The 15,118-nt window shown below is 47.9% G+C and overlaps 1 protein-coding gene across 2 annotated transcripts in view; it reads left to right on the plus strand.

The window, feature by feature from the left end:
- Positions 1-1,505: 1,505 nt before the first annotated feature.
- The window catches only part of gcgra (glucagon receptor a), a 136,324-nt gene continuing 122,711 nt past the window's right edge, over positions 1,506-15,118 (plus strand). For both annotated transcript variants that reach the window (XM_063030586.1, XM_063030585.1), the window contains exon 1: positions 1,506-1,721. The gene's annotated coding sequence lies outside the window, so the exon portion shown is untranslated. The remainder of the gene's footprint in view (positions 1,722-15,118) is intronic.

Consider the following 15,118-nt stretch of genomic DNA (forward strand, 5'->3'; position numbering starts at 1 on the left):
TACATAGTGTTCATGTGAACAATAAGAGTTCATGTGAACTCGGTGAGTTTCAAGGGATTACGGTAACCGAGATCCCGGTGAGTTTCAGGGTAACCGGGACCCTGGTGGGATTCAGGAAATTTCGGGTACCGGGGCCCTGGTGGGTTTCGGGGGATTACGAGAACCGGGGCCCTGGTGGGTTTCGGGCGATTATAGGAACCGGGGCCATGGTTGATTTCGGGGAATTACGGGAACCGGGACCCTGGTGGGTTTCGGGGGATTACGGGAACCGGGGCCATGGTGGGTTTCGGGAGATTGGGGGAATCAGGACCATGGTGGGTTTCGGGGAATTACGGGAACCGGGACCCTGGTGGGTTTCGGGGGATTACGGGAACCGGGGCCATGGTGGGTTTCGGGAGATTGGGGGAATCAGGACCATGGTGGGTTTCGGGGAATTACGGGAACCGGGACCCTGGTGGGTTTCGGGGGATTGGGGGATTAAGGGAACCGGGGCCCTGGTGGGTTTTGGGCGATTACGGGAACCGGGACCCTGGTTGGTTTCAGGGAATTGCGGGAACCGGGACCCTGGTGGGTTTCGGGGGAATAAGGGAACCGGGGCCCTGGTTGGTTTCGGGGGATTAAGGCAACTGCGACCCTGGTGGTTTCAGGGAATTACGGGAACCGGGGCCCTGGTGGGTTTCGGGGGATTACGGGAACCGGGGCCCTGGTGGGATTCGGGGAATTACGGGAACCGGGGCCCTGGTGGGTTTCGGGGGATTACGGGAACCGGGGCCCCGGTGGGATTCAGGGGATTACGGGTACCGGGGCCCTGGTGGTTTCGGGGGATTGGGGGATTACGGGAACCGGGGCCCTGGTGGGTTTCGGGGAATTACGGGAACCGGGACACTGGTGGGTTTCGGGGGATTAAGAGAACCGAGAGCCTGGTGATTTTCAGGAAATTACCGGAACCGGGGCCCAGGTGAATTTTGCGGAGGAGGGGAACCCGGGACCTGGGGAGTTTCAGGGAGCGTGAACAACATCACGTGTCGAGCCGCCAGAATTCCCAGATAATGGATATTGTAATTTTACTGAGTTACAGTGGGAAAGCCCTGTCTTGGATAGCTCTAAACCAACGCTAACCATGTCCGTTTCTCAATGTTCCTGTTGTTTTCCTCGTTAAATTTGACTCTGCCATTTTTCCCCACCCTGGAGACGGATGTGTGTCCAAAGGGCTGTACAGCGGGGCCGCAGACCGCCCTGTCTGGAGTTCCGAAGCGCCACGAGTTTAACAGTTTACAACTTCACGTTAATATTTGAAGAGGTTACCATCTGGAAAAATACAAGCAGAGATGGATTTCCACAGGCCAAGTCCTGATTCATCCCGTTAGGACAACAGTGGCTCACACTATCTGCTCGCAGAGGCACCGTCCAGTCAATGAGTTTATCATTAACGTCTATTTTTTTGTGAAATAAACCCAGGCAAGGTCACCGGAATCTCTAATCCAATGTGTCCCACAGAGCTCAAATTGAGGGAGTTTACTCTGGATTTTCTCCCCGAGCACGGGAGGGCTTGTTCTGAACCACCGCCAGGTGGATTGTGGATGGAACTGCGTGCACTGGACCCTCTGCCACCCCGTCGCAGCTAACAGCCGGAGCAGTCGGCAGCCCGGTTCTCTGTGTGGCCCTCTACCTTGTGGTGGAACCACCACCTCCTCTAAGTCCATCGGCAAGGGAGCCAAGAGGTTTGTCATATAGCTTGGTCTTTGGGTGATGTTCATGTTTGGCTCAGCAGGTCTGCTCGCGTCTATGGAGGAAAATAAACAGTCAACATTTCGTGCTGTGACCCTTCATCGGACTGGAAAGGGCGCTGAAACCACCCCACCTTCTTATTCTGACTCCTTCCCTCTTCCTTTCCAGCCCCGTTGGCTCAAAATGTTGACTGTTCATTTCCCTCCATGGATGCTGCCCGATTTGCTGAGTTTCTCCTGCATTTTGTGTGTGTTGATTTGGGTTTCCAGCATCTCCAGACTCTCTTGTGTTTATGAAGGATGACTGTTGTCACAACTCTTTATGTAGTTACATATATAGTACATCTCAGTACAGACCCTTCAGACCACAATATTGTGCTAACCTACTCCACATTCAATCTAATCTTTGCAGCTTTACACTCCTCCATTTTTTCCCTACATGCCTGATCCTATCTCTGGCAACCTTTGGCAGAGGGCTGTGGAATTCATTGCCACAGATGGCTGAGAGGCCTAGTCACTGGGTTTATTTAAAGGAAGGGTTTAATAGGTTCTTGATCAGTAAGGGTGCCAAAGGGTTACCGGGAGAAGGCAGGAGAATGGAGTTGAGAGGGATAGTAAATCAACCACGAAGGAATGATGGAGCAGACTCAATGGGCTGAATGGCCTAATTCTGCCCCTACCTCTCATGATCTAATCTAAGAGTTTTTTCAATGTCTGTATTGTATCAGCCACGGGCAATGCATCTCATGGGGTCAATGTAAATGTGGTGATGATGAGTCAAATAGTGTGATAAAGGCAGCGGCCTCAACTGGGACTCGAACTCTGGACCCTCTGATTAAAAGTCTGATGTTCTATGAGCTGGGCTGTCCAGGCTGTGCAGGGTAAAAGTCTTGGAATGGCAGATGACTGGGAATGAAGGGGTTGATGTTTGAGGTGCATTTGATGCCCCAGGGCTTGTTCTCTCTGGAATGTAAAAGAATGACGGGGGTGGGGGATCTCATTGAAACCTGTTGAAAGGCTTGGATAGACTGGTTACGGAGGGGAATGTTCCCATAGTGGAGGAGTCTAGGACCAGAGGGCACAGCCTCAGAGTATAAGGATGTTCCTTTAGAATGGTGATGAGAAGGAATTTCTTTTGCCAGAGGATGGTGAATCTACTGAATTCATTGCTGAAGACGGCTGTTGAGGCCAAGCCATTAGGTATATTTAAAGCGAAGGTGGATAGGTTCTTGATCAATAACTGGCAAAGGGTCTCGGTCCAGAACGTTGACTGTATTCTTTTCCATAGATGCTGCCTCTCCTCCTGAGTTCCTCCAGCATTTTGTGTGTGTTGCTTGCAACAAGAGCCTGTTGCTGTAATTTCCAACTAGTGTATGTCACATGCGATTATGTGGTCGTTAGATGCTACATCGTGTTTACAGAAAACAGTTTTTAAATAGCGTCAGTGGTGTGTGTTTGTGTTCAAAGAGCAGTGATATTTGTCACTGATAGTTGGCGACAAATAAGCAGTAAGACAATTCAGAGCTGATTTGTTCACTGTCATTTCAAGCATTCAGACTTGTAGATGCCAGAAACAGCCAGGAGTGAAAATGAAATGATTTTACTACTTCAACAAGTTAGGAACTACAAAGAATTTAAAAGTATCAACAGTCATCTTGAATGTGACAATGTAAGTACAGATTTAGAGGATGCAGTCATCAAAATTATTGTATGAAGGGACTTCGTTATCTGCACTAGATGTCTGTGCTGATTTTGTTTCAATGCAGTCAATCAAAAGAACACGGCAGTACAGTATACACCAGATAAACTCTCTCGATAACTATTAGGAACTACAGTTTGATAATTCTGCAGTAATATTGTTAGTGTTCTAATATGTTTTATTTTCCATTTAAAACATGATTTGTTTAATTAGTTAAATTGTAGATTTTTTAAAAATATATATTTTTAACTATTCCCATGAAATTTTGGCGAATTGAGGTAGCTGTTTATTTGGGCCAAAATGTACTGGTCATGATGTTTCTCAATTAACTGGAATCCACTGCATTCCTGCATTTAGCTAAAAGTCCTACCTGTTAGTGTGTGTGTGACATTCCCAAATTCAACTAAAAATCCTATCAGTTAGAGTGTGTGTAATATTCTCAAACTCATATAAAAATCTTACCACAATTAGTATGTGTGTGTATAATATTCCCAAATTCGACTAAAATTCCTACCATAGTTTGTGTGTGTGTGTAATATTCCCAAATTCAACAAAATGTCTTACAGTAGTTAGTGTGCGTGTGTACAATATTCAACTAAAATCAACAAAAGAAGTCCTACCACAGTCCTACTATGGTTAGGTTCAGTTTCACCTAAATTCGGCAGAAAGTTCTACCGCAGTTAGAGTGTATGTACAATGTTCCCAAATTCAAAGGGAAACTCTACTACAGTTAATGTGGTGGGTGTGTAACACTCCTACCATAGTTAGTGTGTGTTTGCGTATTCCCAAGCGCTGGATGTAAAGGGGACGTGGTTCGTTTCGCAACACAGAGCAGGGGTGGAAAAGCCCACACTCTGCACTGCACACCGAGGCCTAATTAGGTTAATTCCTGCAACATAAACCAACTTAAAATAAGATAAACAGGCACAAGTAGGCCATCTGTTTCATAGAATTTACAAACCCATCGCTAATTAACAGGAGGGTGGGCCTCGGGCTTTAAGAGCTAGACTCTGCGGGGTTTGGATGTGTGTCTCCTTGTCCTTCTACGTGAGGATCGGCATGTAACACATTGCGTTGAATCGGACAGACATCTTCCTGCTGCACTCGGATCACAGAGGGACATACAGTCGGCAGCACCTGGGTTTTTACCCCTATTTAAGTACTTAGAAAGCACGACTGCAAGAAACTGCAGAGAGTTGTGGACATAGATCAGCACATCAGGAAAACCAGACGCCTCTCCATGGATTCAGTCTACACTTCTCGCTGCCTCAGTGAAGTAGCCAGCATGATAGAGGACCCCTCCCACTCTAGATTTTCCCTCTTCTCCCCCTCCCACTGGGCAGAAGATACAAAAGCCTGAAAGCCCCTATCACCAGGCTCGAGGACAGCTTCAATCCCACTGTTGTCAGATTATTGAATGGTTTCTTAGTATGAAAAAGGATCTAGTGTTTTCCCAACGTATATGACGAATAAACTCTTCTTGGGCTTCCAGCCGGGTGTAGGTATCGATTATAACCGATGTTTCAGTGACAATCTCACCATCTTCATGAAGCTGGTGGAGATTGTCATCAGAATGTTGGTTACAATCGATACCTGTACCCGGCTGGAAGCCCAAGAAGAGTTTATTCGTTTTCTAGAATGTCAAGATGGACCTTTGACCTCACAGTCCGTCTCGTCATGGCCTTTCGCCTTATTGTCTGCCTGCACTGCACTCCCTCCGTAACTACAATCGAAGACGAGGGCACGTGCACGTGTACACTTTATTGTGCATCCTCTGTTTGCCTTTCCCTGTACTCCCTCAGTGTACTGCTGATCTGTATGGGCCATAAAACAAAGTTTTTCACTGCACCTTGGTATTTGTGACAATAATGAACCAATTTACACATTTTTACTGGCTGGTGATTTCCTTATGGTTTCCCCCAAACCTTTGGGCTGAGTCTCTGAGGCTGGGAAGGGGTTCTGGGTGGCCTTAGAACACTTTGCTGGAATGTGGTGCATGTTATCTACCCACTTTTCTTCCTTTCCCCGTCCTGCCCAGTATGGAGGGTCCACAGCACGGGATGAAAAAGGAGCGGCAGACAGCTGTAAACTCAGCCAGCTCCATCCTGGGCACCAGCCTCCCCAGCATCGAGGACACATTCAAACGGTGAATCCTCGAGTCGGTGTCGTCCATCATTAAGGACCTCCGCCACCCAGCCCACGCCCTCAGGCCCTCTTCCCAATACTACCATCAGGGAGGAGGCACAGGAGCACGAAGACACACACTCAATGTTTTAGAAACAGCTCCCTCCCCTCCGCCATCACACTTTTGAAAAATACCTCACTGTTTTGATCTCTTTTTGCAAAAATAATGTTTTGGGCGGCAGGGTGGAGATACGTCTCCACCAAAGGAGGAGTAAGAAGCTCCTTCCCTCCGCTGGCCTGCAGGTCCCCCCGGGCAAGGTGCAGCCCCTGCTTAGACCCCCGGTCAGGGTCGTGTGAAGCCATGGGAGCAGGCGGTGGAAAGTCGTATGAGATGCTGGTCCACATCACAAGTCCTGGTTATGCGACCACTGACACCAGGCAGACAGTCTCTGAAGAGTATTGATAATGCCTGGGGTCTTGTAAAGACACTGCCCAGAAGGCAGTGGCAGACTACTTCTGAAGAAAAATTTACAATCGGTCTTATTCAGCACACAATGATGATGACGAGTGTGATTTTGAGAGGGGGGCAAACACAGAGACAGATACGTAGGAGGATAAAACAGGGAAGCCTTCCCATCCTTGGGCCAGGAGTTCACGCGATATTTCCTCGTGTCACTGAACAAGTCCATTCATCCCATCATATTTATTCTCAATCTCATTTGCCCGGATTTCCCATAACCCATTACGTCTCGCACATCCATCCATACCACGCCTGTCCACACCACGGACAGTTTACCTGACAAATCTTGGGGATGTGGGATGAACACAGAGCAGCCAAACAGTAGGAACACACAGAATGCTGAGGAAACTTGGCAGGTCAGGCTGAGAATTTTTATATATTTATTTTTATAACTTGCAGAATTTGCTTACGTCAGAATTCGTTGCCACAGAACAACAAATTTTGTGAATTATGTCACGAGATATATCCCCTACCTTCACTACTTCACCTTCTTGTTCAGGCTTCTTCCCCCTTCCTTTCCAGTCCCGGTGAAAGGTCTTGGCCTGAAAAATCACCTGTTTATTCCCCTCCACAGATGCTGCCCGACCTGTCAAGTTCCTCAGCAATCTGTGTGTTTCTACTGTTTGGCCCCAGTCAAAATCAGACTGCTCTGTGTTTCTCCCACATCCCAAAGCTTTGTCAGGTAAACTGTCTGTTGTAAACTTCCCTTGGTGTAGACAGGCATGCAGTCGATGGACAGAATGGCCACGGGGACTCTGGGCATATGGAATCGAAGAGAACGCTCTCGGTCAGTATAGACCCAATGGGCTGAATGGACTCCTCCTTTCAGATGCGAACTCCTGGCCCAAGGATGGGAAAGCTTCCCTTGTTTTATCCTCCCACCAGCCTGGCCCTCTCCAATGCTGCAGTTGACGCCCAGTGCTGTGTGCTGGGAGCCGCGTAAACCCGGTGACCCCAGCGGCAGAGAGGGGACGTGCTTCACCGAACCCACTCCTTGGCTGACCCCCGCCACAGACAGCAGACTGCTCCTGATCCCTGGGAGGAGTCAGGGATCGCTGCTCTGGGAAGGAAATGCCAGAGCTCATTATAAGGAGTTCTTGGGACAGGTCCAAACCTAGAAATTAGTGGGCTGCATCAACTTGTGCACAAAGATGGAAGACCCAAACTACCATAACCCCAGTGCTGGGGTACACAGACTGGGTGAGGGGTCACGGTGAACTAAATAATACTGGAGGAGCAATACCTTGTGTTCTGTCTGGGTAGTCACCAACCTGATGCCTTGAATACTGATTTCTCTAACTTCTGGTAACCACTCCCCCACCCTTTTTTTGTTTTTCCCCCCAGTTCGGGTGACCTCTCACTCTTTCTCTATTCTTCTCAGGCCTTATGACATGCCTATCACTTCCCTCCATTTCCCTCCCTCTTTCCCTTTATTCCACTGTCCTTTCCTATTAAATTCCTCCTTTAGCCCACCTACCCACCTCCCAGCTTCTCACATCACCCCCCACCCCTCACCACCTACCCACCTGCCAAGGTTGTGTCACGTGTATATCAAAACACAGAGTGAACTGGGTCGTTGGCGTTAACAATCAACACGCCCTGGGTGTGATGGGGACAGTCTGCAAGTGTCTCCACACCCTCTGGAGTCAGCTTGTACTCCTCCCCACTCCTTGCACCCCCTATTCCAGCTTCCGCCCCTTTCTTTCCAGCCCTGACGAAGGGTCTCGGCCTGAAATATCAACTGTTTATTTTCCCAATAAATAAATTTGATCCCATTACTCGTAGTGCAGTATCCTATTTTTATCAGATCCTACGTAATGGAGCTCGGGTGAATACTGCAGGTCTTAAACAGGCATGGGTGGATGAATTGGGTATCGAACTGACAGAGGAGGTCTGGGTTAAAGAGTAGACATGATTGTTCAGTCAATGTCAGACACAGACTTATACAGTTTAAAACAATACATAGACTCCATTATTCCAAAGGAAAGTTGCACAGTTTCTACCCTGATGTTTCACCAGTTTGTAATAGATGTAAATCTGTGAACAGTAATTTGTCACATTCATTCTGATCATGTTGCAAGCTTTATTCATACTGGAAAAGTATTTTTCACTGTTTCTCTGAGGCTTTTGGGAAGCGGTGGGAACCAGACCCGCTCATAGCCATCCTTGGAGGAGCAAGCTCCCTATCTTCAGCCAGTAAGTATGATAAAATGGCTGTATTGTTCAGAATGGTGATTGCTAAGAAGTTAATCCTGCAAATGTGGAAAATGGACACTGTGCCTACATACGATCTGTGGCTGAGAGAACTGGCAAATAGAGACTGAGACTACGTAATGAGGACAGAGGGGATGTCTTTGAAAAGATATGGGGCCCTGTACTGGACTTTCTCATGGGGTGAGGACTGAGGATGTTTGGTGCGGTGCACCTCTGCTGTGTATATTTACTTTTGCCTTTATATTTTTCTCCCTTTTGCTGCTTAATATTTAGTTTGATTTTGTTAGGGTCGTGGTTTTTGTGGATGTGCTGTATTTTTTTTGTTTTTTTTGTTTGCTGGTAATAAAAAAAAAGAATATATAAAATGAAAATGAAATGCTGAGTTTCTCCGGCGTTTTGCGTGTGTTCTCTTTCTTAAGCCCGTCACCTCTATTGGGGCACAGCCGCTGACAGCAGCCTGCAGGGACCCCTGTCCTGGTCCAGTCTTTCAGGTTGCCCCCACTGTGTAGCCCATCTCTCCTAGGAATGAGGCCTTTGACCTACAGAAAGCCCAACAGAAGCTCCAGTGTTTTTGCCCAGAATCTCCTCCTTTCCCAGCCGGGCTTGAGACCATCCACAGCGGAGATTTTGTGTGTGTCGCTCGCGGAATATTGCCTCCCCTTTGTGTAGAAGGCTATTGGGGAATGGGAAACTCTCATCTTATTAAGGGCAGAGATAACCACTTTCTCCTGAGAAAGTGGATCAACAAAGCAGCTTTCTCGTGAGATCGTGTGCACTGGTATAGTATGATATATACAGATGCAAAGTTCAAAGTGTGTTTTATTATAAAAGTACATATGTCACCATATACTACCTTGAGATTCATTTTCTTCCAGGAATATACAGGAAAAAATAAATACAATAGAATTTACAAACAACCAATGTGCAGAAGAAAAGAAACTGTACAAATAAAGATAATATTAAGAACAGAAGTTGTAAAAGAGACCTTAAAAGTGAGTCTGTAGGTTGTTGAGTCAGTTCAGACTAGTGGTAATTGAAGTTATCCACACTGATTGAAACAATGAGGGAAAATCTCCCTGTTTCAATCTCTGAGAGCTCTTTCAGAAGTGAAATACAATGTGTTTAAGTGATGAATTGCCTGATTGCAGAACTCGAGCCACAGTTACTTATTCCTACCAAGCGGAGCGAACAGGTGGATCGAGAGTGTGGCACTTTTTGTTTTGCAATAAGTACTCCAAGGCCTTGTCAGTGTTTGGCAGCTGCTCTGCTTGGCACGAGGAGCACCTTTGGGGGGTGAGTCCCCGGCAATCCCTGGCTTCGGGTAGGAACAGCAGGAATGTGAGGGGTTGGGGGCTGCCGAGGTTCCTCGTTGCCCTCTGCTGGTGTAGCCTTCGGGCCCACCAGGACCTGCCGCAGCTGCTGGGGCCTGGGGCCTGGGGCCTGAGGCCTGCTTATCCATCATGCATTCTGGTACATCTGGGGGGGGTCAACTTGAACCCATCGCCACAGGTAATGCAACTGGGTCACGAAGTCATGTCGGAGATTTGCAAGTGACCTTTTCCCTCGGTGTTCCAACGTTGCCCCATTTTCTGAGCTGAGTCTTTACGAAGGGCCCCAGACTGAAATGTCGACTCTTTATTCCCCTCCATAGATGCTGCCTGACCTGCTGAGTGCCTCCAGCAATTTGTGTGTGTATTGCTCTGGATTTCCAGCATTCACAGGATCTCTTGTGTTTAAGATTTGCTCTATATTCAAACATTCCCTCGGTTATTCAGAGGGATGGTGAGTGGGTGGGTGGGTGAGGGATTGGGAGATGACCCAGGAGGCAAGCAGAAAGGTGGAGGACTCCCTCACCAGTGCTCAGAATTTGCCTGTTTAGACATCTCCAGCTCAGGATGTAGCACTGGAGTTACACTGGAATCGGTACCGAGACCAGCACTGGTTCCAGCTCTGTGCCAGGGACAGCACTGGAAACACATTGGAACTGCACTGGAACCAGTGAAGGATCCAGCTGGAATCGCACTGAATCTAATCCTGGGCCTTCACTGGGGGGCGGGGGGGAAGCACAGGATGGGAACACATTAGAACCAGGACTGGGACTGGTGTTCAGACCATGAACAGCACCGGGATCACACTGAGGGTGAATGAGGCCAGGGTGGGTAAACATGGTAGGTTTCAAGTTCTGAAGAACATTTGTAGATTACAGAACATAGAATATTACAGCACAGTACAGGCCCTTTGGCCCATGATGCTGTGCTGACCTTTTAACCTATTCTGAGATCAATCTAACACCGTCACAACCACAGATTCTGTTGCGGGATCTACACGCCCGCGCAGGCGAGCTGCAGAACGGGCTCGGCAATCACGCTCGTGAGTATGCACACTCCAGGTAATTAGTGTTTCGTTCTGGTGGTGTTTAACTCCCTTCTTTCCATTCTAGTCTTGTCGAGACTTGACCAGAAGCACAGCAACATTTATGCTCCCTGCTTACCCTTATCCTTGTCCGGGAGAGAGGACTACCCTTTCGACCGACGCTGTCAAGGAGCAGAGTATTCATTTCGTACTAGTTATTGCTTCCAGCCACTGTGTTGGCAGTAACTTTCAGTTTGAGAGTTTTAGTTAACAGCCCTGTTGACCTCGTGTTTATTGTTTTTCTTTTCCTTTACATTCTACGACAGTTCTCATTAAAGTCAGTGAACTGTTGACCTGCTTCAGTGTCTGTCTTTCTCTCTGCACCTGGAGCCATGTCAGAATATTTTTGACAACCCTTCCCTCCCACACAGCCCTCTGTTTTTGTTTCATCCATGTGCCTATCTGAGAGTCTCCTAAATGTCCCCAATGAATCTGCTTCTACCACCTCCCATGGCAGCAACTTCCATGCACCCACCACGCTGTTTAAAAGAAACCTACTACCTCTGACACCTCCCCCCAATCACCGTAAGACTAGACGCTCTTGTATTAGCCATTTCCGCGCTGGAATAAGAGTGCTGGCTGGCCATCTGATCTATGCCCCCTATCATCTCGTACAGCTCTATCAAGTCACCTCTCATCCACCTTCTCTCCAAAGATCAGTTGCTTTAAGTTGCAATTTTCAGGCGTTTCATATTTATTTTTTTAAAAATAAAAATCTTTCACTGTTGCCTTGTGACTTCATAGTTGAGGTCCGTCAACAAGCAGCGGGGGAACTTACTACTACTACGTCGACTCAGGCCTGGGGGGCCGGCGTCAGGCACGATGACGGACTCCCCACTTCTCCCTCTCCCTCAGTGTGTTCAGTTCATCTACAGGAACTTAGATGTAGGTTTAATATCAATGATTCTTGTAACAGTGGACGGCGCGGGCTAAGTGGTCTCTGTGGTAAACCATATATATATATGTTGTAACTGGGTTAACTGTCTGGACACGCCCCTCTGCTGACTGCCCCTGTGGCTCCTCCCACAGAGTCCTGTATAAAGGTGTCTCGCCTTGCCCCTTCCCCTCAGTCCGGGGACAGACACGCAGCATGGAGGTCGTATTGTACAGCGAATAAAAGCCTTTCAGTATTTTACCAAACCTCAGTCTTTCGGAGTTATTGAAGGTGCTTCAGTCTCCTCAATGTTTCAAGCTGTAGCTTTCTTTCAGATTTACTGTATCTGACGTTTATTCTGTTCGTCACTGACTATAGGAGGACTCAGCAAGCCAGGCAGCATCCATGAAGAGGAATTAACAGTGTTCCCCTCCACAGATGCTGCCTGACCTGCTGAGTTCTTCCAGCATTTTGTGTGTGTGTGTGTGTTGCTCTGGATTTCCAGCGTCTGCAGAATCTCGTGTGATTATTGAATGTAGGAATTGGGACAGTATGTTGCAATAGCATCAGTCATTGGTGAGGCCGCACTTGGAGTACTGTGTACAGTTCTGGGCGCCCCGTTATTGGATAGAGAAGGCGGAGGATCTGTGAGGAGTTGCCAGGAGTAGAGGGCCTGAGGCTGAACAGGATGGGTCTCTGTTCCCCGGGACATAGGAGATTGACAGATGACCTTCTACAAGTCATCTATAGACTGATCAAGAACCTATAGTTTGGCTCTTGATTAGTCAGGGCTCGAAAGGTTGCGGGGAGAAGGCAGGAGATTGGGACCGAGAGGGAAATGGATCAGCCATGATGAAATGGTGGAGCAGACTGGATGGGCCGAATGGCCTAATTCTGCTCCTATATTTTATGGTCTAAATGTTTAAAATTATGAAAGGCAGAGAAAAGTTGGATGGTGGTAGTCTTTTCCCCAGGGTAGGGGAATCTAAAACAAGGGGGCATAGATTTGGAGTGAGAGGGGAGGGATCTGAGGAGCACCTCTTTTCACACGACGAGCTGCCAGTAGAAGTTGTTGATGCAGGTGCAAAAGCATCATTCAAGAAGCACCTGAATAGGTACACTGAGGGCCAGGGCTTAGAGCGATAGGGGCCAAATGTAGGACATTGGGGCTAGCTGGGTGGGCACTGTGGTTGGCATAAACTGGTGGCATACTGTTCAGTTAGATTATTCATTACACAGCAAATTGCAATAGAATAAAATAAACCAGCACAGTAGCTGCATGGTAGTGGTTAGCACATTGCGACCCATGTTCAATTCCCATCGATGCCTGTCAGGGAATTTGTGTGTTCTACCTGTGACTGTGTAGGTTCCCTCCGCCATTCCAGTTTTCTCCCACAGTCCAAAGGTGCACCAGCTGGTAGGTGAATGGTCATTGTAAATTGTCCCGGGATTAGGCTGGGGTCAAATCAGCGCTTGCTGGGCTCGAAGGGCCGGAAGATCCTATCCTGCGCTGTCAGTCAGTCAGTGGGTGCCGTCCCGAATCCAGGGTTGGCGGCTATGCACCTCCATCTTCTTCGATCTTGCGACAGCACTGAGTACAGCCTCTCCTCCAGTTTGTTCTCGCAGGCCGCCTTGGCACCGCCCGCCGCTGCCCCCGCCGAACTCGAGCCCGAGGCCGTGTCGGCCTCCAGCCGCGGCCGCTTCCTCGAGCTCGGCCCTTCCTCAGGGGGACGCCTTGGGCAGGTCCAGGCACACGGTGCAGCGCCCAAGTTCATCACATCTCTTCTAACTAGGTGCATAGCACACGATTCGTGGATACGTGGTGAGGCTTTAATCTCTTCCACGGAAGATGGCCGTTGGCTCACCAGGAGCTCATCCGCCCTTTGTCAGGTCTTGTTTTTCAGTCCTGCTGGGTGTCCTCACACCCTCCTCAGCAGACTGAGTCCGGTGGGGAGCCGGCCCAAGTTGCTGACCACCTGCGCTGTATCTCAATAAATAAATAACAATGCAGAATGAAGTGTAAAATCTACCAAAAGAGTGCAGAGCAGGTAAGAGGTAAAGTGCAAGATCATAACGCGGTAGACTGTGAGGCCAAGAGTCCATCTTATCTGCTGAGCGTTGTGGGCATGCTGTGTTGGTGCCTGAATGTGTGGCAACGTTTGTGGGCTGCCCCCGGCACGTCCCTTGTGCTGGTTGTTAGCACAAAGCTCCACATTTCACGGTACTGCATGTGTCAGTGTACAGTACAAGATAACTAACTGAATGAGGTCTGATAACCACAGGAGAGAAGCTGTCCTATCCTGAGCCCGGTGGATGTTGTCTATATGGACTTCAGTAAGGCCTTTGACAAGGTCTCACACGGAAGGTTAGTTAGGAAGGTTCAATCGTTAGGTATTGATATTGAAGTAGTAAAATGGATTCAACAGTAGCTGGATGGGAGACGCCAGAGAGTAGTGGTGGATAACTGTTTGTCAGGTTGGAGGCCAGTGACTAGTGGTGCGCCTCGGGGATCTGTACTGGGTCCAATGTTGTTTGTCACATACATTAATGATCTGGATGATGGGGTGATAAATTGAATTAGTAAGTATGCAGATGATACTAAAATAGGTGGAGTTGTGATAATGAAGTAGGTTTTCAAAGCTTGCAGAGAGATTTAGGCCAGTTCGAAGGCAGATGGAGTTTAATGCTGATGAATGTGAGGTGCTACAGTTTGGTAGGACTAATCAAAATAGGACATACATGGTAAATGGTAGGGCATTGAAGAATGCAGTGGAACAGAGGGATCTAGGAATAATGGTGCATAGTTCCCTGAAGGTGGAATCTCATGTGGATAGGGTGGTGAAGAAAGCTTTTGGTATACTAGCCTTTATAAATCAGAGCATTGAGTATAGGAGTTGGGATGTAATGTTGAAATTGTACAAGGCATTGGTAAGGCCAAATTTGGAGTATTGTGTACAGTTCTGGTCACCGAAAGATGTCAACAAAATAGAGAGAGTACAGAGGAGATTTACTAGAATGTTACCTGGGTTTCATCACCTAAGTTACAGAGAAAGGTTGAACAAGTTGGGTCTTTATTCTTTCGAGCGTAGAAGGTAGAAGGTTGAGCGGGGACTTGATAGAGGTACTTAAAATTATGAGGGGGATAGATAGAGTTGATGTGGATAGGCTTTTTCCATTGAGAGTGGGGGAGATTCAAACAAGAGGACACGAGTTGAGAATTAAAGGGCAAAAGTTCAGGGGTAACTTGAGGGGGAACTTCTTTACTCAGAGACTGGTGGCTGTGTGGAACGAGCTTCCAGCAGAAGTGGTTGAGGCAGGTTCGATGTTGTCGTTTCAAGTTAAATTGGACAGCTGTATGGACAGGAAAGGGTTATGGGCTGAGTGCAGGTTGGTGGGACAAGGTGAGAGTAAGAGTTTGGCACAGACTAGAAGGGCCGAGATGGCCTGTTTCCGTGCTGTAATTTTTATATGGTTATATATGGTTAGTGTTTTTAGGTTCCAGGTCTCTTCTCAGCCTCCAGCACTCGCCACACTCCCACCTAAGAAAT

The sequence above is a fragment of the Mobula hypostoma genome, chromosome 22 (genome assembly GCF_963921235.1).
Source record: "Mobula hypostoma chromosome 22, sMobHyp1.1, whole genome shotgun sequence".
NCBI lineage: Eukaryota > Metazoa > Chordata > Chondrichthyes > Myliobatiformes > Myliobatidae > Mobula > Mobula hypostoma.